This window comes from Rhinoderma darwinii, chromosome 1 (assembly GCF_050947455.1).
Source record: "Rhinoderma darwinii isolate aRhiDar2 chromosome 1, aRhiDar2.hap1, whole genome shotgun sequence".
In the NCBI taxonomy this organism is placed as follows: Eukaryota; Metazoa; Chordata; class Amphibia; order Anura; family Rhinodermatidae; genus Rhinoderma; species Rhinoderma darwinii.
Genome location: NC_134687.1, coordinates 469,693,051 through 469,720,172, shown reverse-complemented (window position 1 = coordinate 469,720,172; position 27,122 = coordinate 469,693,051). Strand labels below are relative to the sequence as shown.

The window sequence follows — 27,122 nt, the reverse complement described above, 5'->3', positions numbered from 1 at the left end:
TCATGCTCACTACATACAGGCAATCAGGTATACTCATGCTCACTAAATGCATGCACATGCTCACTCACGTGAACATACACGTCTGCACTTATACTCACACTCGCTACACATAGGTAGAACACTCATTACCCAGAGGCACTCACAGAGGCACCAACACCTATTCACACTCGCAGGCATGCAAACACATACCACATACAATCAGGAAAACATACATTTGCACACCTACTACATATATACACAAATGTATGCATTTTTACTTTAAACACTTCCTACATACATGTGTGCGTACATGCTCACTACCTACAGACACATAGAAACATTTAGTTAATTTTGCACACACATATTTACTCTCACACATAGACACATAATGGGTATATACTTCTAATGGAGGAGGGGAGTAGTGCAGGTAGCAGTAGGAGTAGTAATAAGTGTAGCCTAGTCTGGTGTCCCCTTCCTCTTGCTGCCCACACTACTCCTCCTGCTACCTGCTCTCCTCCATTAGAGGCACTGTAGGTGTGGGATGTGTAGTACTATTGCCCAGCGGTCTTAGTTTCCATATACTTTAAACATAGAAGAAATCAGTATTACTGCACAGTCATTGTCTCGACTTATCAAAAACCAATCTGCTGTTAACAAGTTCATGACCAAATACCTGGAGGCAGTGGCTGCACAAAAAAAAATTGTTTTACTTATTATGTTGCCCCCTAAACTCTGCCACCCTTAGGCACTCGTCCACGTTGCAAATACAGCCCTGCAGGTACATGGTCAAGTGGCCAACTGGGCCTGCATTATGAGCTGCACATGTGGGTAGGGGATAGGGGTAAAGTGAAATGTGGAGAATGTACTTTAAATAAGAATTCTTCTGAAACTTCTGCATTGGACACTAAAAAAGCTTGTCCTGTCCCTGTCTACAGTGAATGCCAATCCACTTCTGCGGGCTTAGTGATACTCCAGCCTTCATAAATGTGTCCTATGTACAAAATAATAGAAAAAACGGGAGCGCTAAAAAAAAGAAATGTAACTAAAAATCACTTTTCCCATCTCCAGTTTACTGTACCATGGATGTTAAAATAATTTTTTAATGGTTTGAATGTAACAATTCCAATGTAATATTATAACTGTATTAAGTATATGTAATCCATATGAACATGTATTTGTGTGTACATAAGAGGCATGCATATAAGAATGTATACGCGTGTCATTGCTTTGATTTTCTAAAATGAAAGAAAAAAACTGTAAAGGATAATGTACACTGTGATGTAGGAAACCATTTGTGAAAGAATCCGCACTGCATGAAACACAGACACCTCCGGTCTACATTCTCAGCGGCACTCATTTGTGATTTAAAACCCTTTCAACGTCCTTCTACTGATATTCTAAGCTGAAGCGATCATCATAGTGGGATAAGGAATTAGGTAAAACCCTTTTTGTTAAGCAAGATCTAAGAATGGAATCCATATCCCTTGTTCTTAAAGATCTTGCAGAGCTATTCAGACAATGGTATTAAATCCATCCTCCCCCTTTGTGGGTTCATCTGCTATGTGATTTAGAGAGAATAAGTACAAGCAAATGAAATCAGGACCTGGAAAACTTGTTAAGCTTTGTGAGACCGCACAAATACACGTTCTCTATAAAATGTTTGCCATTTTAAATGCAGAATAACTCTTATCTACAGTTCAATGCTATTTACAAGAAAACCATTAAAAAAGGGTTCAAGAAATCACAGTATGAAGTTAATGCTTAATATCAATGGCAACCCTAGGCAAGGAATAGAGTGTCCTAAAGGGGGAATCCTCACAACCCCCATCAGCTACACTTCCCTACATGTCAAAAGCTGATTTTATGCTGAATTTATTGTATTTAGTTTCTCCCTCAATCTTCACAGTATTACTAAGGAGAAATTCAAGTTTAAGATGAATAATCTCTAACATTAAAGTTCAATCTCATTTAACCATTCGTAAAGGGTAAGTCATACCTGCAAGAAATCGGACACTTTGATCTACGGCCACCGCTGGTTTCCAGAGTAAAGGGTCTTTATACAATACCTAAATACCTTGTGAACTGCTCCGAGATTTCTGCAACTCAAAATGTGACACAACGTTCATAACAAAAGTGCATTTAAATCAATAGCATTATATGAATACGATGGCAGATTTCCATATGTATCATAAATTAGTCAATATAGGAGAGATAGATTTGTCAGTAAAAGAAAATAGAGCGCTTACAATCTGGTCGAAGATCTTATAAGTCAAGAGATGATTTCTGAATTGTATTATGATCCTACATAAGGACCGCAATGTAAATTGCATCCAAATGTAAAAACTGTATATATGAGGGTGAGTCAAAAATTATCCGCACTCCGGTTATATTGAAATACATTCTGTTGGCCGCACTGTCTTATCAGCTCTTTCCGTACGAGGTCACGGTCTCCCCAGTCACTGCTGTGCAAGTTTGAACATGTTACGTCTGTTTATTTGTGACTGTGGTGCAAGAAACAATGACTGCCCCACTAGTGTTTTGCACGAAAGAAGAGCAGCGTGCAGTGATTCGTTTTTTGTGGTCTGAGGGTCTGTCCAGTGCCCATATCGAAGATTTTTACAACAGTATTGAGAAAGTGTTTTGTCGCGAAGAAGTGTGTATGAATCGATAGAGAAGTTCAAGGAAGGTCGTACAAGTGTCAGCTATGACGGACGCCGGTCCACGTCGGATGACAACATTGAGCGTGCACGTGAACTGCTCCTATTGGATAGACTATCACCTATTTGGTCAAGACAGCAGTGCATTCCTGGCTCGCAGCTCAGCCTAAAACATTCTTTACAATGCAAGTAGCGGGAAAAAAGCCACACTCACCCGGTCTGACATAGAAAATTCTTTAATGCTTGTAAAAGAGTGTGGGGGGGGGGGGGAAGATGAAGACAGTGTCAGGCCTGACACTGTCTTCGTCTCCCCCCCCCCCCCTACACCTTTTTTTACAAGGATTAAAGAATTTTCTACGTCAGATCGGATGAGTGCTGCTTTTTTCCTCTACTTGCATTGTGCTATATATGGTCTTAACCATGAAGCCCAGCACCTCCTAAGACTTATACCGCAGCCCCTGTTGCGCCTCCGTGGGCAGTGTACTGACGAATGTCTGGAGGACTGTTGGTTACAGCAGTGCTGACTGATTTTCTTGTACTTAAAACATTTTTTAATGTGGGAATATGAAAGTTTGTTGACAGATGGACAAAGTGTACTGAAAAGTAGGGAGATTATGTCAAAAAATTATGTATTTGTCTTTTCTGATAGTTAAATGACGAATAAATTATACAGCCAGAGTTTGGAAAATTTTTGACTCCCCCTCGAACATTTTTATGTTAATAAGATTGTTTTACTTATTGTTAATTTCTTCAAACACTTTAAGAAATGTTTGATAAAGACTTTGCTTGAGCAGATATCCATCATTGCCTCCAGAGCTAGCACATGCTTCCTACATTATGCCAACTATGGTAAAATTGTAATACAAATGTAGCTATATCCAATTAATTCTGTAGTCAGAAAAGCGGAATATAAACAATCTAATTTAAGGATTTTCTATTGCAAAAATGCACGCTGCCCGGTAAAACTAGGACAAATTATCCAGCGTAAGCAGCAATTTGTTTGAGAGTTTTTTGGCCAAAGAGCTTATGTTATATAACATTGTAACAGTTTTTTATGAATATAAGCTTAGCTAATACTTTAGATATTTTTTCTAACATAAATAAATAAATCTCCATGACTTAGTTCCCATATCTATCCCATGTTATTGCTTGTAAATTGTAACATTTAATTAAGATATTTTTTTTTACATACAGAGGAAAATGTTTGCCTTTATCAATGGAAAAAAATTACCGATGATAAAAGACAAGAGTCTGACTTTTGGGCATCTCTACTTAAGAGATCCTAAGGAACATTCAACTACTATTGGTTAACTCATTTCTAGGGAAAATGTGTTTTTTTTTTGTTGCTTACTCTAGTAATGGACAGGGATTGCTTGCCCTCTACAGGGATATTCAATTTGAAATGAGTCGTGGATTTTAAAGAATCTGAGCTTGTAGTAATATTAAATTGATAGATATAAAACATAAGTCATGCTTTTGTATTCTAAAAGGGATCAAAGAAGTCCATGGTGTCTCATAGAAAACAGTAGACAGGAACAATTCAGAGCATAGATATATGTCTTGAGTCCCTAAGGCTAGCCCCTTGGGAGTCCCTAAAGTATGCCCACAGAAGTCAGAGGACCTGAAAAGAATATGTATTATTTCTTTCTATGGCCATTATGTCCTCCATATATGATATGATATAGCGTGTCAGACCATTTGGCAATAAAACGTGAAGCTAGGGTCCCCCATAATATTGCCAATCTGATAATCATGCATTACACCACTTTCTTTATAGAATTTTTTGTTTTTGTTTTCTGCTTTCAAAATGAAATTGGACAGTAAATTAATATTTCTGCAAAAGGAAAACATATTGCATAATAGTAGAAGATTTCACTTATAAATTTAATCTAATTGGCTTGTGTCTTTTTTTTCTTTGTATTATCCACAATTTAACACCTTTTTGTTTCTCTCTACTGGTATAATTACTTTCTTGTATATTCATGGGAAAATAAGTAAAGACTAAACCATGTCGAATGTTAACAGAGTAAAAGGACAAAGGCCTGTTTCTGATTTAGTGATCCATGCTCTAATTCAGCAGTCTTCAAACTATTTAAGGGACAGAAAACTGTGCCTGACTTTGAATCTCACAGTCATTTTGCTCACTCCACAGGGAAGCTTTTGTGATCTGAGGCTGTTATAGGTCTTGGAGTATCAAAGATACATATAAAGTATTCTCTAGTGCAGGTTTTAGACCTGATGTGAACTCTGAGCAAAATATTCTTGTAGGAGCGAATAAAGATATTATTTTATTGTATAAACAACATATAAACATTTATGCAAATGTTAATATCACACCAAATATCACATTCAATTTTTTGAATGAAGTGACTTTATTATGTGAGAGATATAGTTATTAATAAATATATTAATTTGTGCCAATAATCCCTTAATCCCTTACCGCATTTGGACATACTATTGCGTCCTGTCTCCAAACTGCAAGAGGACATAATGATACATCCTGGTGATCGGCTGGTGACAGAAGCTGTGCCCGTGATATTACCGCGAAAGCCCATGGTATCGGCAGGAAACAGAGAAACCTCTTATTCTGGCCACTTAACCCTTTAGATGCCATATAACATCTAAGGAGTTTGACAGCGGTAAGGGGCTCCCTTTGTCAACCCATGGGCGTTCCATGATGAAGCAGAGGCATGTTCCTAAAACTATTTTATTTCTTACAAATAGTACACAATAGAAAAGTTTGATATCTGGTATCGCCACAATCGTAATGACCCGTAAAATACAGTTAACGTATTATTTATATATACAAGGTAAATCTTTAAAAAGATGTAGTATTTGATCTTTGTTTTCCATTCCCCCCCCCCCCAAAATATTTTTTTATAAAAGGTAATAAATTATTTATATGTACATGAGCATATCACTAGGATATACCATGACCTTCTGGTGCTTTAGGACAGGGAGTTGACAAAGATTTATTTTTCTATCCACAAATTGGGGCCATATTGTTTTGTGGCATTGTCAAGTTTTCATTTCTCCAAGCCTAAACATAGCTAATGTTTTCTTCATTGCCAACGTGAGGGAAGGAAAGTGACAATTTGTATTGGCACAAAAGATAATTTATTTCATCCCTATCTTCCAGCTAGCGAAGGTTTTTAGTAGATTTAGTCAGAGGCGTGCAGTAGGCCATGTTAGAAAAAAATAATGGTCACCAGAGTACCATGTAGTAACATCTCATTTTCACACTGAAGCCAATACCATGAGGTTTCTTTCCTTAATATTTTGCTGATGATGGAAGTTTTACGAGTCTGAACCATGTGCACAGCATTATACAAAAAGAAAAGCCAATGGAATTGCACACATATTCTTTGTTCTCGCAGCTTCTCGTGATTAGCATAACTGTTGCCTTAGAGAATATGTTTTCATTCAGTACAGCCCCTGTGTGGTAGTCAACGATTTAATTACTCTATGCAGGAATTGGGTTTCTTTTAAAGAGTTTCACAACTTTATCATTTAATGGCTCTCTATCCCCTGCTGAGGCTATGCTCCAAGTTGTCAAAGCATTTGCAGAGGGTGTATGGGTCAATGCTTTCCAATAGGCAGACAAAACTCCTGAAGACATTGGTTTCAAAGTCTTGATTTTCTTCAAGTTGGGCAACGGGGAAAAATGGAACTGAAAGGCCAAGGTCAATGTTTGTTCGGAGGAACACAGAGGGGAATTCTTTAAAGCATTTGTCGCAGTTACACATTGGTGTGTCATTTGTTGGATGTAGTCATCAAAAAGAACTATTATTTTATGTGTGAATTACAGGTGGATTTCTGAACATGCTTTACTAATTGAAAGAAAAAGTGACTAGTAACTATTAGTTTCTAATAGTTTTAGGGTTCCTTGTTAAGTATGTCACACTCACAGAAAAAAATATGTTCGTTTTAGATACCTTTTCTGTGTATTATAGAATTTAACTTTTATAGGATTCACACATTATATATGTATGTATATATATATATATATATATATATATATACATATATATATATATACACATATACATATATATATATATATATATATATATATATATATATATATATATATATATATATATATATATATATATGCATATATATAAAACTTGCTATAATGGAGGAATGTAATGCATTCAATACTACTATTACTACTGCTATACTAACTAGATACTAACTACTAACACTTATATTGACAGGAATAATAGCAACTACTGTTAATGATATGAATGATAATCCTTTAAAAAAATGTAAGGAAAATTCTGCTACTTTCAAATACATATGATTTAGTTACTATTGCACTATTATTTTTTGGGTGTTAAACTATTCCTATTGAATTTATAACTGTTTTGCATGGTCCATTTAATAACATTATAGCATTCTACCATATGCCGTCTATATTTTGCATAGAGAATTTACAGCAATTGCATTTGATTATACAGTCAAATTCCTTTATTCATCATTTTCTAAAGATTTAACAGACATAAAAAAATGCCTAGAAGTAGATTTTAGTTTAACAGGCAGAAATTTTCAGCTCCCAAGTGCAAAAGTAAAACCACCTTAAGTATCAGATGAATTTGAAATATTAGAGGAGATTGGGTGTAGGGCTTATCCACTTGGCCGTATTATAGATCTGTGTTGCACAAATTCACAATAGGGCACCAATACAAATCTATGGACCCATGCTGTGCCTCTATGTGCTTCAGATTTCATATGTGGCACTTACCTTCACATGCCGTATTACAAAAGTGCCCTATGGTGGGCTGAAAGTGCCGTATGATCCAAACAGTTTGCATGATTGTCGAATCCAACTCCTCACAATTTCCACAGATACAAGATATTAGTGGAATTTTACTGCAAATGTATTTTTTAAAGAGAATATGACAAAAAAATTATCTGAGTCAATTAGTCACGGCTGGTGCAAATATATACTATATATATTTATCATAAAAGTTTTATAGTGTATATCTTTAAAAAACATCATAAATTAATTCACCTGTTGTGCCATGCCAAGCGCAAGCTTATCATCTTTTCTGTAGATGATGGTAATGGTTATTGCATGGTTCATTAATGCCAGCTGTCAGAAACATAAGATGTGATAAGTAGCGCGTGGGACGCAACTAATTAAGAGTATTTACTTTGAAGCCCTCATTCAATTGAAGTGGTAAATCATTTTTCATTTAGTAATGTATATGAGGCTATTAACTTAACATTAGTGACTTCAGTATGAGTTATGTGATCAAGGGGAGAGTATTTGATGAATTAACTGTTTAGATAGGATCAAGTACATGGTGACGTTCTGACTTGTACTATTACAAGAAATCAATAAAGACTAAAGTATACTAGTATAATAGTCAATGGTATGCATTGCAATATTCATATTTCCTACTATGCAATCATTTACTTAACATCAAAAGAATACGGTATATTATCCAGAGCTGTTTTGAGTATGGGTGGGAACTCCAACAACTCAATATATTTCCACAAATTTCTATTGTACAATGTATACAGCATATATATATATATATATATATATATATATATATATATATATATATATATACATACATACACTACCATTCAAAAGTTTGGGGTCACCCAGACAATTTTGTGTTTTCCATGAAAACTCACACTTATATTTATCAAATGAGTTGCAAAATGACTAGAAAATATAGTCAAGACATTGACAAGGTTAGAAATAATGATTTTTATTTGAAATAATAATTTTCTCCTTCAAACTTTGCTTTTCGTCAAAGAATGCTCCATTTGCAGCAATTACAGCATTGCAGACCTTTGGCATTCTAGCTGTTAATTTGCTGAGGTAATCGGGAGAAATTTCACCCCATGCTTCCAGAAGCCCCTCCCACAAGTTGGATTGACTTGATGGGCACTTCTTGCGTACCATACGGTCAAGCTGCTCCCACAACAGCTCTATGGGGTTGAGATCTGGTGACTGCGCTGGCCACTCCATTACAGATAGAATACCAGCTGCCTGCTTCTTCCCTAAATAGTTCTTGCATAATTTGGAGGTGTGCTTTGGGTCCTGTTGTAGGATGAAATTGGCTCCAATCAAGCGCTGTCCACAGGGTATGGCATGGCGTTGCAAAATGGAGTGATAGCCTTCCTTATTCAAAATCCCTTTTACCTTGTACAAATCTCCCACTTTACCAGCACCAAAACAACCCCAGACCATCACATTACCTCCACCATGCTTGACAGATGGCGTCAGGCACTCTTCCAGCATCTTTTCAGTTGTTCTGCATCTCGCAAATGTTCTTCTGTGTGATCCAACCACCTCACACTTCGATTCGTCTGTCCATAACACTTTTTTCCAATCTTCCTCTGTCCAATGTCTGTGTGCTTTTGCCCATATTAATATTTTCCTTTTATTAGCCAGTCTCAGATATGGCTTTTTCTTTGCCACTCTGCCCTGAAGGCCAGCATCCCGGAGTCGCCTCTTCACTGTAGACGTTGACACTGGCGTTTTACGGGTACTATTTAATGAAGCTGCCAGTTGAGGACCTGTGAGGCGTCTATTTCTCAACTAGAGACTCTAATGTACTTGTCTTGTTGCTCAGTTGTGCAGCGGGGCCTCCCACTTCTCTTTCTACTTTGAAGGGAGTAGTACACACCGTTGTAGGAAATCTTCAGTTTCTTGGCAATTTCTCGCATGGAATAGCCTTCATTTCTAAGAACAAGAATAGACTGTCGAGTTTCACATCAAAGCTCTCTTTTTCTAGCCATTTTGAGAGTTTAATCGAACCCACAAATGTAATGCTCCGGATTCTCAACTAGCTCAAAGAAAGGTCAGTTTTATAGCTCCTCTAAACAGCAAACTGTTTACAGCGGTGCTAACATAATTGCACAAGGGTTTTCAAGTGTTTTGTAATCATCCATTAGCCTTCTAACACAGTTTGCAAACACAATGTACCATTAGAACACTGGAGTGATGGTTGCTGGAAATGGGCCTCTATACACCTATGTAGATATTGCATTAAAAAACAGATGTTTGCAGCTAGAATAGTCATTTACCACATTAACAATGTATAGAGCGTATTTCTGATTAATTTAATGTTATCTTCATTGAAAAAAACTGTGCTTTTCTTTAAAAAATAAGGAAATTTCTAAGTGACCCTAAACTTTTGAACGGTAGTGTATATGTATATATATATATATATATATATATATATATATATATATGTAATTATGTTTGTAATTTGCAATTATAAAGCTATCTAATTTATATATAACTGTCTTATAATTACAAATTAAAGGAGTATTCCCATCTTAGACTTTTAGGTTGTATTCACAGGATATGCCATACATGTCTTATAGGTGGGGCTCTTGCTGATTCAAAGTGGCCATTAGCCAATGGAAATCAATGGAAGGGTGTGAGGCTCTTTCCATAACTCCCAAAGACTTCAATTGAGAGATCTGTACAATGGTAAAACTGCAGTCACCAGACCCCCATTTGGAGGCCTCTGAGATGGGACTCCCACCTGTCAGGCATTTATGGCATATTTTGTGACTATTTCATAAATGCTTTAGATGGGGATATTTATTTAAAATACTAATAACCTCAAATGCTTGGGTACACCAAGGTACTCGATTATGGAAAATGACCAAACCACAGTAGTAGTAGTAGGGCCCATGAGATCTCAAGCAAAGTGCCTGAAATCTTCCAACCCTGCACTTGAAGTCTAGTGCTCCCCACTATCTAGTTTCTACTGGTAATAATGATCATTTATGTGGGAAACAGAGCGGCTTCTTATGCGTTCTAATTTGTCTTTATCTCTGGATAGGTAAGACCATTTGACAATTTCCTGGCAAGTCAGCATCTCAATTTTATTTTCAACGCCAAATTATGAAGAAGTTTGGACCAAGATGTTACTTAAAATGTGGGCAGCCCTTATTATGACCCTATTTAATATTTTTCCAACAGAACACAGTTTTTTGTGTTTTTTTTTGCTTTATGTAAATAAACCTTAATCAACATTCTGTATTTTTCAAATGTACTTTACGTTTCAATTTCTCACAAGTTTCAAGTTTTCTCCTTGCTGTCAATTAATGAAAACATAATTATTTACATCCAGAAGTTGAAAACCAGCCCTGATCACATCCAACTGACACATGTATGTGGCTCAATACAAAGGAGAGCTCTGATACACATGCACCAATGTCAGTTGAATGTGATCAAGACAAGTTTTCAGCCCCCAGAATGTCAATATGAAGTTTTTCATTCACTAGCAGCAAGCAGAGATCTCGAAATGGTGAAGAAATAAAAAAGAAGTATATAGTATATAATAAAGTATATTTAGTTTACCAACTTGGGATTCAAAATAAGAGGAACTGCCAGACCCCCTGACCTTCCTCTAAACAAACAATAATTTTAACGATAGGGTCCTTGTCATTAAAAGATAACTTTGATATTTATATAAAACTTATTTAACAATATTGTACAGCATTAAACATGTTACAGCCCCAACTATTAGGGCTAATTAGAGGAGAGACAGTAAGGCCCCATGCACACAACTGTGCCCCTAATCGTGGCCCACGATTGTGGGTACGGCCATCTGCTTACGGTCGCCCACATTTTCGGGCCATGCCCCCATACAAAGTATGGGAGCACGGCCCTTAAAACACGAAAAAAAATACATGCTCCATAATTCCCGGCACAGTCCTACAGCACGGACACCCATACGTGTCAGCGGCCAATAGAACTGAATGGGTCCGTAAAACCGCAGACCGCGTTACGGTCCGTGGTTTTATGGTCGTGTGCATGGGGCCTAAACAAGGAAGTTTTTTTTTCTCTCTTGTCCCTTGATGTATGTTCATGTGGCTGATAATTCATGTGTTGGGTTCCAAATAGATCACCCCAGACTTTTTCTTCCCATTTAGTGGTGAATAAAGGGTGCAAATAGTAGTGGTGGGTCTTTCCCTAACACATCCTACCACTTTTTTCCTCCACGCAGAGCACCCGCACCAAAGGGGCGACCCCACACTGTCCCTTCACAAACCCTATTAAACCCTAGTAACTAAAATTCCACCACTATTTTCACAATTTAGTGCTGTCTAGGGTTACATATAAAAGTAAGCGAAACCTGCCGCATTTCTATCACCATTTACAGCGACTTCCTCAGCGGACACATAAGATAAGACAGTACAGATGATGTGAATCATAGAGGTAGCATGGTGCGTATGGTGCCCTGAAGACGTACGGCATCCTCCCTGTATGTTTAAACTGGCGCTATTTTATTCAAATGTATATTAGAAAGTTCAACAATGTTTCATTATACAATAATTCATTTTCTTTATGTAAATCCCATTTAACCCCTTCCTGACGTATGACATATACTTACGTCATGGTCGGGTAGGGGAAGTATGAAGCGGGCTCACAGGCTGAGCCCGCTCCATACAAAGCGGGTGTCAGCTGTATATTACAGCCGACACTTCACTGTAATGAGCGGGATCGCGCACTCGTTTAACCCTTCAAACACTTCAGTCAATAGCGACTGCAGCATTTAAATTATTAGAAAGAAGAGGACAACCCCCTCTAAAAGTCCATGGCCCCCTCACGATGCGATCGTGGGGTGCCGATTGTTGTCATGGCAGCCTGGGGGCCTAATGAAGGCCCCCAGGTCTGCCATCTTTCTGCTCCTATTAAGTCCTGGGAATCACTGATTTTTTTACTTTCTACTTTACAAATAAGTTTTTTCCCTGTTTCAAGTACATTATATGGTACAATAAATGGTGCCAAGAAAAACTACAACTAGTCCCGCAAAAATCAAGCCCTCATAGGACTATATAGACGAAAAAAATAAAAAAGTTATGGCTTTTGAAAGGTGGGGAGGAAAAAATGTAAATGTGAAAAATGGCTCCGGCAGCAAGGGGTTAATTTAGAACCTCTGCTTGTTGTGTATGTTGAAGTCAGAAGTAGTACCAAGTAAGTAGAAAAAACAAATTGTTGAAAAGTCAAACTCTTTGAACATTGTATCCCCTTCATGTCATCACAATGTTGATGCTACTCGTTAAGGGGTTAAAGATTTCAATTACTCTTGAATTAGGATGTGAACAAACTTCAAAGAAACAATCTAGTTTCCAATGCTTCTATGGTATGGCTAGCTCATTTTCGAAACAGATTAATTCCTTCAGGTGACAAACACTTTGAACGCAGCATTGCTCTAAGTGAAATCATTCAATAATAACGCGTACGGAGCCGAGTCTTCATCACTCCAGCTCTTTTGATTTAATGTTCCAGGCTAATCCATCTTTTATATAGGCAAAGCTTCATAAGGCTGGGGTGTTAATTTTATATTCTATAGTCAGACTCTGTGTATTCGCTTCATGAATTATATTACTGGTATCAATGTTTCCTTTGTTATACAAATGTTCAAATGTTAGCTCCTCTCTCTTAGAACATTTAGGTTTACATTCTAAAAAATCTAAGCACTTGTTTTTTATGTTTTTATAAACCACAATTTCTACTGTTACATAGTTAGTGACTTTGGAAAAAAAAGTCCATCAAGCTAATACTTTTTTATCAACAAACTAGTTAATCCAGATGAATGCAAAAAACACCAAACATAGACAAATATGCCATAAAGTGGAAATGGGGGGATAAAAAAGTATTAGCTTGATGGACTTTTTTTTTCAAAGTCACTAACTATGTAACAGTAGAAATTGTGGTTTATAAAAACATTTAACTGGAAATCGGAGAGATCTCTGAATCAACATCTACATTCATACCAGTAAGGCCCCCTGCACATGACCGTGCCCGTAAGCACGGTCCGTGATTACAGGCTCTGAGAGCCACCCGCATTTGCGGGCCGTGCTCCCATATAAGGTATGTCCCTTCTTTTGCAGAGCCTTTCTACGGCACGGACACCTTCCTGTAAATATACGTGAAGGTGTCCGTGGGCAATAGAAGTGAATGGGTCCGTAATTACGGATGAATTCTACGGTCGTGTGCATGGGGCCCTGTATATAACCCTGTATATTGTGTTTCTCAAGACAGACTAACCCTTCTATTTCCAGAAATTCATAGACTGGGTCTTATTTTATATATCATATTAAAACAGGGAATGACACAAAATATTGACATATACTCTATCTAATTCTTTGTTAGATGGTTTGTAAACAGATTTTAGTCCTACAATATGCTCCAAAGACACTTCCACCTGTGCCGAGTATTTACTCGGAGGGCACCATGTCAGTGACATGCGTTACTGTAAAATTACAAAAACACCATTGATCTTTATATAGAAAGTTCAATTATTTTTGGCTAATGGAGCTTAAAGAGCACATTTCTGGTTTGTAATAGTTTATACAAGACACTGTAGGCTTATGCTATCTATAAAATAAAGAATCTCGTGGCATGTAGAATGGATATGATGGACAATTTTTTAGCATTGTTAAAACCCACTGTGGCCATTTGCAACTTTTCACCCTGTACCCTGGTGTACAGTGGTTCATAAAACCCTTTATTTAATGATTTAAAAGGGAGAGGATACTGGGCAATAGACACAAGGAACTGTAGACTACCGCAGTTTGGCAGCATATTTTGCACTGACGTTATCTATTTGTGGTATGAACAGTAGAAGAAGCACAGCTGCTTTCAGACACAAGTATCCTACTTCCCATCATTTAATCAGGCTGTCTATCTACATCAAAGATGATCAGAGTTCATGTGAAGACCGGTAATGAACCCCATATTCAGAAGATTTAAGCTCTAGGTAGCTGTCTTTTGTCTGCTGGGTCTGGCCTATCTCCTACTGTCAACCCCTCCACTGGGAGTTGAACAAAAGACATTTATCGAGCAATATATTGAAAATGTTTCATCTTTCACTACAAGCTGGAGTTGGAGTCACCTCAATACTCTTCATGTTATACCTACTCCACCTATTCTTACAAGAACTGTTCTTCTTATAACATCACAGCCTCTGGTGCTGACTCCTGAAAGTGTCCCACAGGAAAGCGCCTTATATAACTTTCCATCCTATGTATATTTAATTTTATAGAACAAAATGAGCGAATGGTGGGTCAAGTAGAATACCATTTTCTGCTGACTGACTGTGTCTTTTCATTACATGAGCGAGCGTGACAAACGCTGACTGAAGGCAGACATCTGTGGAGAAGTTGATCTGGTGTGTTGCATTTTTTTCAGTCGTTGACGGGTACAGTCCTTGGAAAGTCATTCATGCCAAACGACAGATCTGAGTCCAATCAATAGAAGCCCAGACTGGTCCACAGATCACGGCAGAGATCGATCGGCGATTTGTCATTTTAACTTATGACGTTGTGTTCCAGAATGACAAATTTCATAGACCAACTGTAAGCTACAAGTCATTCAGAAAAACTAATTCTGTAAGTCGTGTATGGCCAGCTGAAAAGCTGAGGATCAGGTGTGTTAGTATAGCCTCCTTCCCTGACGATCACCCTACTGACATTATTCATTTCCTGGATCATATCCTTTAAACATCTCTTAATACTATTTTCAGTCATGTCATTTTACTCCCTCTCTCTCCTGGGCAGATAGCTACTTAGTTCTGCTGTGATCATTGAACGCTGGTTATTGAGCACTGATGGATAGTATGGCCTCCAAGTTACAATTGCTCTCGGGTGGATACTCAGGAGCTGTGTGAACTGAACCGCTCTGTACTTCTATTAACAGCTTCATCAAATGTTTATTGTCTTTATTAACTTCATGTCTGTCACCTTAATTGAATGCCTTTAAGTATTATTTTTCTTATAAGAATATATAGAATATGCAATTTTAGAAATATTCTCATTCACTTCTTATAGTTAAATACGGCATAATTCACAGTCAAATGACAAGCAGAAAGTAGCTGTATTTTGCTTTTCATTTAAAAAAAAAAACTATTTCAACTACCCATGCATTCTAGAAACACGGTCCCTTTTTTTCTTTTTTTTCTGAGAGATTTATGAGTTGTACTTGCCCTTGCCAGGCTCTTATCTTGGAGGACCACACATCTCATGGGCTTCTGTCACATGTTTCAAAATTGGACTTAGCTAAAACAAGTTCATTTTAGCTTTATACCCAATGTGCTAGCACGTACATGTATAGTATATTGCAGTACAGAAGACTGGGTTGTTTGCAGTGTGTTGAAAGATTTTATTCTCCCAGGATTATTGTTGCAATGTTTTGGCTTTGATCAGTAAGGCTTTAGTAGTATTTCCAAATCTACAATACTGTTTCTCAGTTGTTCCTGTGATGTCTGAAAGCTACTAACTCATTAGGGCACATTCAGACGTGGCAGAATTGCTGTTGACAGTCCGCAGTGGAATTCTGCAGCAGCCGTTTTTTACATTTGTTTCTATACATTTTTAGGAAACTTAGTTCAGACGTTGCAGAAAATAACTGTGCGGAATTTAGGCTGCGGTGCAGAATTTTCCCTCCGCAACATGCACTTTCTGTTGTGGAGAAGAAGCGGAATTTCACTGCAGATTTCAGTCTTTGCAATACAAAAACTGAAATCTGTGGCAAGTCCGCTGTGATATCTGCAACGTCTGAATTACCTGTCAAATATGCAAATGTTGGTGAAGATTTGTTGTGTAATTGCCCCAAACCTACACCAACATCTGCAGCGGAAAAATTCTGCCACGTCTGGACATGGCCTAACCGTGTCTTCAGCTGTAATTTAAAGATTTTTTACACGGGCCAGTGATCAGGAAAACCAGCATTCTTATGAACGCTCATTCCCAATTAGGGCCTTCTGTAAACAGGGCAACGATCAGCCGATGCACGAGCAAATGCTCTTTCATCGGCTGATCGCATCGTTTATGCGCCCAATAGAATGATCGGTAGTCGGCTGTACATCTCCTATGTATGAACAGGGAGATGTGCTGCCGGCATGATAGAAATGTATGAGCACGAACGATCACAATAATGATCGCTCGTCCCAAATTCAAAATCGGTCATTGCTCCGAGCGCCGATTAACGAGCTGTCCCATTGATCAGCACTCGGCCGATAACGGGCTGTGTAAAAGAACCCTAAGACTTATGTTATTCCTAGTGTATACTGGGATAAGTTTTGCGAACATTACAGAAATGAGAAAAGAGGTTGTGCTAGGAATATCAATTACAAATTTAGAAATACAATCAGAGGTGTCCAGAATAGGGGTGTGAATTCCTTTGGCATTGACAGCTTTGGGAATTATATATGTTTATTTTTATATAAATGTTGCTTAAATATTGTACAATAGAAAGTTGTGCAACTTTGTAATGCATTTCTTATTTCTGTTGCTCTCTAAATGTGGTTATTGAATGGAAACATTCAGAGGCTAATACTTTTGCCCCAAATTGTATATATATTTTTTAAACTTACTCTTGTAAGCCACAGGCTGTTTTAAGCCTGTGGCTTACTAGACTACAGGAAAATGATGAGGACGTCACCTTGACCTCCTGGCACAGGGCATTTTTTTACATGGTCTGCAGAGCACTCTTGTAGCACTGGTATCTACCACTGTATGGTCACTGTATGGTGGTAATTTTAATCTTTGTATAGTGATTTTCATTCAGTACCAGTATGGTGGCATTATTTAGTCACTATGTGGTATTATTATATGGTCATGGTGTGGAGGTATTGTTTGTCCCTAGTATAATGACATCATTGGTAATGTCGGCTTTTGTATACTGGGTTTTGTTCAGTAGCAGTATTTTAAACTTGTATAGTTGATAATGGTATTTTTTGGTAACTTTATGATTGTATGAATTAGAGGTGTAACATCATACAAAGAATATTTTCTTATGGCTATGTTGATATGAGAGCAGCACAAAGGGGTGGGGGGATGCAATACTTGCCATAGGACTCTAGTTACGCCCCTGGATTTCTCAGATATATTTGGGGATTCAGATTTTAGAGATCTAATTTAAAAATATCGGGGCTATTGCAAAGTCTGAAGGATGGACTTGAAATATGTCATCCCATGTAAGCAGTACTTAATTTAAGGAAGCTAAAAAAGCTATGCCTGCTCTTGCAAATAGCAGAATGATTAGATAGAAGGAAGAAGTAGGGGTATTGGATGAATAGAGGCGTTTTCTGAGAAGTCTCATGTATATAGTACACAGTGACACAAGTCTTTTATATAAAGGAGCTATTGTTAAGTCTCATGTAGGTTCTTAAGGAGGAACATTGTTGATGTAATGGCAGTGGCCGCTGACCGCCAGCATCCCCCTCTTATCGGCAGCTACGACCGCAGGACTGTGCATCCCTGCTGGCGTCTCCCTTCCCAGGGACACCGGCTTACTCTGCTCTTGGCCTCCTCTCCCGGACCGTCCCATAGGGTCACTTATAAGGACCAGGGTGTGCAGGGATAGGCTGGAGACAATTTTACTGGTGTGCACGCTAGCCCTTTAAGGACTGGCACGAGCACGCACGTCAGAAAAAATGTCCCCAGCCTATCCCTGCACACTCTGGTCCTTATAAGTGACCCTATCCCTTTCCCCAGTGCCTTGGCAAAGTTGGACAAACCTAGCGTTATCCTGCGAAGGGTCCGTATCCTGTATTACGAGTCTGTTACCTATTGGTATCCTGTATCCTGAGTCTATTACCTGTCAGTATCCCGTGCCCTCTGGGTGTTTCCAGCAATCTGGCACTAGCGTGCTTCCAGTAATCTGGCACCAGTGTGCTCCCAGTAATCCGGCACCAGCATGCTTCCAGTAATCCGGCACCAGCCTGCTTCCAGTAATCCTGTTCCTGTCTACTTCCAACGTACCACCTGCCTGTCTCTGCCTAGCTTCTGTTTGTTCAGCAGCTACTCCGCCAGGATCACCTCAAGAGGTAGCGACCTGGCAGTCTCTCTGCAGCGAAGATGAGATCCCTGTAGAGGGGTTAAAGGGTGAAGAGCGGGGAGTCTGCTTAGACAATGCCCTTAGAGGTGGCCCTACGCAAATCCAGCGGAGTAGCCCAGTGGGTCGACAAACCTGCTGGTCGTTACACAAGAGCCATAATATTTTTATTTTTCTGTCAATAGAGTGTGTGAGTGCTTATTTTTATTGGAGGAGTTGTAGTTTCTATTGGCACCCTTTAAAGTACCAAATAATGTACTGGGAAACTGAAAATAAAATTCTTTGCGTGCTGAAATTGGAAAAAACTGTGATTCCTCCATTGTTTTTTTGGGTTTTGTTTTTACGGCTTTCACCGTGCGGTAAAAATAAACTTAACTTTATTCCTCGGCTCAATAGAATTACAGGGATACCAAATTTATATAGGTTTTTTTATATTTTACTACTTTTACAAAGAAAAAACAATTTGTTAAAAAAAAATAGTTTCACCACATTCTGAGAGCCATAACTTTTTTATTTTTTTATTTGATTGAGAAATGTGAGGGCTTATTTTTTGCAGGATGAGCTGTAGTTTTTATTGGTACCATTTTTTGGTACATCCAACTTTTTTAACACATTTTATTAAACATTTTTTAAAGCTAAGGTGACCAAAAAACAGTGACTTTGGCGTATTAAATTTTTTTTTCACTGTGCAAGTTAAATAAGGGTATATTGTAATAGTTCGGACTTTTACAGACGCAGCGATACCAATTTTGTTTATTTTTTACATTACTTTAGAGGGAAAATGGGAAAAGGGTTTTTTTTAAAAAAAAAAAATTTCCACTAATAATAGGTTTATTTAACTTTTTACTTAAACCAGCGATCTAACAATACACTGCAATACTAATGTATTGCAGTATATTGTCATTTTTACAGGCTTCTGTTATGCCCTGCCACAGGCTGACACCCGCAGCGTATGGAGCGAGCTCAGCGCGTGAGCCCGCTCCATACATCACCCCCCGCACCACGATGTGCTATTACGTCGTGGTGCGCCAAGGGGTTAATAGTGACCTATATCCTTCAAGCTCCATAGTGCCAAACAGTGGCCAGAGTGTGTGTCATGGTGCCTGGGGATATTCTTTCACAGGGCCAGTGGAGGGTGGTGTGAACCCACCTTGTCACCAAGGTATTTGGCATGGGGCTAAACCGGGGAGCAGAGTCTAAGGGTACCCCTGATATTTACCCTTTAACCCTTGTACAGGGATCTGGACTTCCTTGCAGGGAAACCTCAGGTTTCTACCACCAGAGTAGTCACCCATTCTGACAGCCCTCGTAACAGGTGTAGAGCTAGTAAGGGTCTAGTAAAGCAATAAGTCGGGGCAGGCAGCAAGACTCATTACGAATCACAAATCAAATGGTCTGGGCATGTTGCAGAGGTTAACCATGGGTCACTTAACAAAAAGATAAGAGCAAGCGGCAGGCAAGGATGGTCAAAGGTACAGACTGAGGTCAAGACACAGGAATCCAATAAACAAGATAGCAGGGGGACTCTAGGAACACTGGTACCACTAGAAGAACCAAATTGCTCTGGCAATGAGCATAGAAAGGGAAGGACCTTTTATACACAAGGAAAGGCTGAGAAATAATTTTGGGGCCTAGAGGAGAGTGCGGTGGTGTGGGAGGCCGCAAAAAGAGGAGCATCGCTGGCCAGGACGCTGATAGGATGTAAGTACAGCGCTGGGAACAGCGGGGCTTCACTGTGTGTCAGATTTTGTGAAATACACTGTAAACATAGTGCCATATGGTGCCCTCATATTGTTAATTGCTTCAGTTTTTACATTGTTATAAAAAAAAATGATACATTTTTATATTGATTCATAATTTTGTTGGAAATGTATTTTCATAGCAAGATGTACCAGCATTGCACATTCAGGGTCATCACTATGGAATACTGCAGTTTTTTAATTGGGAAGTAGCTGTATTGTAAAACATCAGCTATTGACTATATTGTGAACGTCTGCGTATATTAGTGCAATGTCTATTATGTACCGAAGCTTACAAGCAATGCTGCTACATGTAAATAATTATTATTTATGGGGTCAATTGAATGTTTGTGATTCACAAGCACATCTAGTGCTAAAATGGCTCCACAAAAATATCCAAGTGATCTTTTCCATTTATTGAAGCCTACACAATGCTGAGTGGAATTACTACTTTAAATGATGTTGCCAAAATGCGTTGTATGAATGAGTGCTTGCTGGGAAGGCCATCATTTTGAGAGGCTTGCTTATTTGCAGGTGAAAAGAAAACCTGGTTTTCATTTTGAACAAATATTAGGTTTGAAAACCTCCTACTGCTACGAACCCAGTTGGAAGAAAAAAAATCAGATGGAACAAAATGTGGTTTCTGTGTCTGGTTTATGTTTTTTAGCCTGTCTAACTCTTATTCCAAGGTGAAAAAAATCATGGAATTACATAAAATAGTTGTTTTCACTTACCACTGCTGGAGACTAGAGAAGTCTCGAGAATCCAAGAATCACATTCAGGAACACAGTTCATGTTTTTTAATACAACTACTACCAATAGTAATTAGCATTATTACCAGCACATAAAATGAAAAGTAGTATTATTAAATGTACACATAGACAAAGCAATAGATGAACAGATAGATAGACATACAGTGAAGGAAATAAGTATTTGATCCCTTGCTGATTTTGTAAGTTTGCCCACTGTCAAATACAGGAACCGTCTAGAATTTTTAGGCTAGGTTAATTTTACCAGTGAGAGATAGATTATATAAAAAAAAAACTGAAAATCACATTGTCAAAATTATATATATTTATTTGCATTGTGCACAATAAGTATTTGATCCCTTTGGCAAACAAGACTTAATACTTGGTGGCAAAACCCTTGTTGGCAAGCACAGCAGTCAGACGTTTTTTGTAGTTGATGATGAGGTTTGCACACATGTTAGATGGAATTTTGGCCCACTCCTCTTTGCAGATCATCTGTAAATCATTAAGATTTCGAGGCTGTCGCTTGGCAACTCGGATCTTCAACTCCCTGCATAAGTTTTCGATGGGATTAAGGTTTGGAGACTGGCTAGGCCACTCCATGACCTTAATGGTCTTCTTTTTGAGCCACTCCTTTGTTGCCTTGGCTGTATGTTTTGGGTCATTGTCGTGCTGGAAGACCCAGCCATGAGCCATTTTTAATGTCCTGGTGGAGGGAAGGAGGTTGTCACTCAGGATTTGACGGTACATGGCTCCATCCATTCTCCCATTGATGCGGTGAAGTAGTCCTGTGCCCTTAGCAGAGAAACACCCCCAAAACATAATGTTTCCACCTCCATGCTTGACAGTGGGGACGGTGTTCTTTGGGCCATAGGCAGCATTTCTCTTCCTCCAAACACGGCGAGTTGAGTTAATGCCAAAGAGCTAAATTTTAGTCTCATCTGACCACAGCACCTTCTCCCAATCACTCTCAGAATCATCCAGATGTTCATTTGCAAACTTCAGACGGGCCTGTACATGTGCCTTCTTGAGCAGGGGGACCTTGCGGGCACTGCAGGATTTTAATCCATTACGGCGTAATGTGTTACCAATGGTTTTCTTGGTGACTGTGGTCCCAGCTGCCTTGAGATCATTAACAAGTTCCCCCCGTGTAGTTTTCGGCTGAGCTCTCACCCTCCTCAGGATCAAGGATACCCCACGAGGTGAGATTTTGCATGGAGCCCCAGATTGATGTCGATTGACAGTCATTTTGCATGTCTTCCAATTTCTTACTATTGCACCAACAGTTGTCTCCTTCTCACCCAGCGTCTTACTTATGGTTTTGTAGCCTATTCCAGCCTTGTGCAGGTCTATGATCTTGTCCCTGACATCCTTAGAAAGCTCTTTGGTCGTGCCCATGTTGTAGAGATTAGAGTCAGACTGATTAATTGAGTCTGTGGACAGGAGTCTTTTATACAGGTGACCATGTAAGACCGCTGTATTTAATGCAGGCACCAAGTTGATTTGGAGCGTGTAACTGGTCTGGAGGAGGCTGAACTCTTAATGGTTGGTAGGGGATCAAATACTTATTTCTCTGTGCACAATTCAAATAAATATATATAATTTTGACTATGTGATTTTCTTTTTATATATATATAATCTATCTCTCACTGGTAAAATTAACCTAGCCTAAAAATTCTAGACTGTTCATGACTTTGACAGTGGGCAAACTTACAAAATCAGCAAGGGATCAAATACTTATTTCCTTCACTGTATGTGTAGTCTGCTGCCTTCCTTCCTTCCTACCTGTCAGTCTCTTTTCTTTTCTTCTCCACCTGACACAGACAGTTATGGTGACCTTTTCTGATGACTGCAGAGTTACCTGCCCAGACCTCTTTCCTATGCGCTTCTGCAGCCATTTCCAGTCTCTATAGCAACACAAAAATTCAGACACCAAACGCCCTAAATTGTTCCATAGCACAGACTAGATCGCTAAGTTATTTCAGACCCCAGACCAGACTCCTAAATTATTCCAGATTGCAGATCAGACCCCTAAGTAAATTCAGACCCCAGCTCCATACATTAACTCAGACCAAAAATCTGTGACACCAGAACAGACCCTAGAACACATACATACCCAGACCTTCTAAATTATTAGTCACCAAACCAGACCACCCTAAACAAATACAGGCCCCAGACCATACCCCCTTAATACAGACCCCGGACGAGACCCTTAAATGAAGACCCCCAGAACTGACCACCTAAACTAATACAGACCCCAAGCCTGACCCCTTAAACTAATACAGGCCTCAGGCTAATAAAGACCCCAGACTTGACACCCTAAATACAGACCCCTAAACTAATACAGACCCCAGACCAGGCCCCCTAAATACAGACCCCAGATCAGACCCCATATATTTACACATAGCAGCTCATGCGCTTTTATATGAAGTCTTGCTGCTCTACTTTCTTGTTTCAGGACCTGCCCACATGGTCATCTGACCTTATGTCTGCCTGTCCTTTTGCAGACACAAAGCAGCTTTGCCGCAATCTATGCCGCAAAAAAATGGGACAAGACTGCAACATGCTTTTACTCTTTGGGCAGGCATGGGCACCCCGGGAGCTTTGGGCCCAGGCGGCCCCTTTAAACGCCCCTATGGTGATCAGCCGAATGGCAGGTGTTCCTAAACATAAGACAGGGACAACTTTGCTTAGCCACTGGCGTAAACCACTTCCAGCATCTCCTGTTACTGATAAGTACATAATTCTGTACAAACCACACAAGGAAATCAAGATTCTCTTTTTCATGACCCATTCTGTAGTTGACCAGGGCAGATTTAGCAGATTAGGAATTTCACAAACTGACTTGAGGCAAAGGTTAAAGCCTATGAGTTTTTTACGTTTGAAGTCAATGAGTTATTTTGTACAATTTATACTACTACCAATGTTTGTCCATGGAGATTGCATTGCTGTGTGCTTGATTTTATGCACCTGTTTGCAACGGGTGTGGATGAAACACCTGAACTCAATAATTAGGAGGGTATCTACATACTTTTGGCCATATGGTGTATGTTACTCTGTTATAATACACAATTTCAGAAACACCCATATAGCAATTGGCTATACAGTAATTTGCCAATATGATATTGTATGCATATATTACATAAATTGACTGATAACCTAAAAACAGCTGTGCATTTGCCAGTTTGGAAACCTTCAAGGGTGTCTCTTACTGCTACTTCTCATCATAGAATACAATAATATTTTTAGGCAGTTCTAATACCGCCACTACTACTACTCATTGCATACCAATTTAAAGTTCTCACATTAAATTTAAGGGGAGCTATATAACTCCAGCTGCCTTGAGATCATTAACAAGTTCCCCCCGTGTAGTTTTCGGCTGAGCTCTCACCTTCCTCAGGATCAAGGATACCCCACGAGGTGAGATTTTGCATGGAGCCCCCGATCGATGTCGATTGACAATCATTTTGTATGTCTTCCATTTTCTTACTATTGCACCAACAGTTATCTCCTTCTCACCCAGCGTCTTACTTATGGTTTTGTAGCCCATTCCAGCCTTGTGCAGGTCTATGATCTTGTCCCTGACATCCTTAGAAAGCTCTTTGGTCTTGCCCATGTTGTAGAGGTTAGAGTCAGACTGATTAATTGAGTCTGTGGACAGGAGTCTTTTATACAGGTGACCATGTAAGACAGCTGTCTTTAATGCAGGCACCAAGTTGATTTGGAGCGTGTAACTGGTCTGGAGGAGGCTGAACTCTTAATGGTTGGTAGGGGATCAAATACTTATTTCTCTGTGCACAATGCAAATAAATATATATAATTTTGACAATGTGATTTTATGGTTTTTTTTTTTATATAATCTATCTCTCACTGGTAAAATTAACCTAGCCTAAAAATTCTAGACTGTTACAAAATCAGCAAGGGATCAAATACTTATTTCCTTCACTGTACATATAATAGATAGATAGATGATATGAGACGGACAGACAACAGACAGATATGAGATAGAAAGGCATGAGATAGATAGATAGATAGATAGATAGATAGATAGATAGATAGATAGATAGATAGATAGATAGATAGATAGATAGATAGATAGATAGATAGATAGATAGATAGATAGATAGATAGATAATGAGATAGATAGATAGATAGATAGATAGATAGATAGATAGATAGATAGATAGATAGATAGATAGATAGATAGATAGATAGATAGATAGATAGATAGATAGATAGATAGATAGATAGATATGAGATAGATAGATAGATAGATATGAGATAGATAGAAATTTAATATTTAATGCCATGTTTCCCCAGAGATTATAGCCGATTACTGGGGTCTCAGCTTATTTTCAAGGGACCATTCTAACCAGTAGGAATTGTCCAAAGCAGAGAACCCCTTAAAGTCCAGATTCACACACACACGCAGTGTATTTTTTGCTATGTTTTTATCAGCATTTTTTCAGCCCACTTTCACAACAAAAAGTACTGGAACCAGATGTTTTCTATTAGTCTATATACAGTACATATGAATATCTATACACACATATTGTTTTGGTTTGTGGCTTTTTTTACATTATTGTAGTCAGTGACTTTTTTTTTTCTTTTAAATAGCATGCTCTGGGGTTTTTCTCCATACACTTCAGTAATCTTTTCAATATACCGAAAAAGCGCCTTAAAATGTGTAAAATACATCATGTACAGACATTATTTAAAATGCAATGCAACTAAAAATACCAGTAAAAACACCATAAAAACAGTTTACAACTTTAAAAAACTGCAGGCACTTTGTAGGCCTAAATTTACTTTAGATATGGCAATGTTATAACATTGTAAAAAGTTGTAAAACTGTAAAAACTCTAAAGTAATTTGCAATTAATGTTACATTTTTACATTATCCGTTATAGCCAATTGGTTCACTTACTATATTTTATAAACTGGAAAATAATTTGCTTTCACGCTGGATAGTGAACACTGGTCTTTATCTATTGCAGATACCATACAGTTGGTTGTATTGCTTCCAAATAGTATTTGTCATATCTGTTCACAGTGATGTAATAGCCGTACTGAATTGACATGGTTTCATTGATACCTCCTTAACAGGACAGGCAGCTTTGATTCTTTGCTTGCCTTCCCTAGGGAGACGTTGCTGGTTTGGACCACACATAATGTAGACCGTGCACAGGTGCATGTCTGAATCACCGGTCATGTTACACAGAAATAACGGATGTGGTTTAAGGTTCGGAGCCACTTTCAATAGCACCTTTGAGATCACACAAGAGATTGTGATCTCTGCCAAAAACACAACAAAGACCAGAATTGTTGCGCTCTTTACATGGATGGTCAAGGGATATTATATCTAAAGATCACAGCTGTAACCTTATTTTACTTTTCCCCGTTATGCTTTTAAAACAATTCATGTGTGTGGTTATTTATGTCGTTAAGCCCATATTCGCTCTGCTATGCTAACTTGCAGATTAACCCTTTCATTTTTCCCAGTATCTATCTATCTATCTATCTATCTATCTATCTATCTATCTATCTATCTATCTATCTATCTATCTATCTATCTATCTATCTATCTATCTATCTATCTATCTATCTATCTATCTAATATCTATCTATCTATCTATCTATCTATCTATCTATCTATCTATCTATCTATCTATCTATCTATCTATGAATTCAATTCAATTCAATTCAGAGAAGCTTTATTGGCAGGACCAAATACATATTAGCATTGCCAAAGCAAGTAAGAAGTAAGGGAATGAGGGATAGGGACTGAGGGATTGGGGGATAGGGACACATCTAGGGTCGGGGTTATACAAGTCCATGGCATATCATGTCTCTCTGTCTATGGCATGCAGTAACATATTGTGCCGCTGTGCCCACTGTGGTTTCCTCTTCACCCAGCAGGATGTAGAGTTTCTCTTCCTCTTCCATGGAGCTGAAGTCCGGTAAGAGATCAGAGAGTTTCCTGAAGTGAGTGTCCCTCACTGCTGAGTATTTGGAGCAGTGTAGCAGGAAGTGGGCCTCATCCTCCACGGCCTCCTGGTCGCACTGTTGGCACAGTCGGCTCTCCCTGGGCTTGTAGGTCTGTCTGTGGCGCCCGGATTCGATGAGCAGGTTGTGGGCGCTCAGTCTGTAGCGGCTCAGGATCTGTCTG

The 27,122-nt window shown here is 38.7% G+C and overlaps 1 protein-coding gene across 1 annotated transcript in view; it reads left to right on the top strand.

The window, feature by feature from the left end:
* TMEM132C (transmembrane protein 132C) overlaps nucleotides 1-27,122 on the top strand; it is a 613,640-nt gene that overhangs the window by 145,045 nt on the left and 441,473 nt on the right. The window lies entirely within an intron of this gene.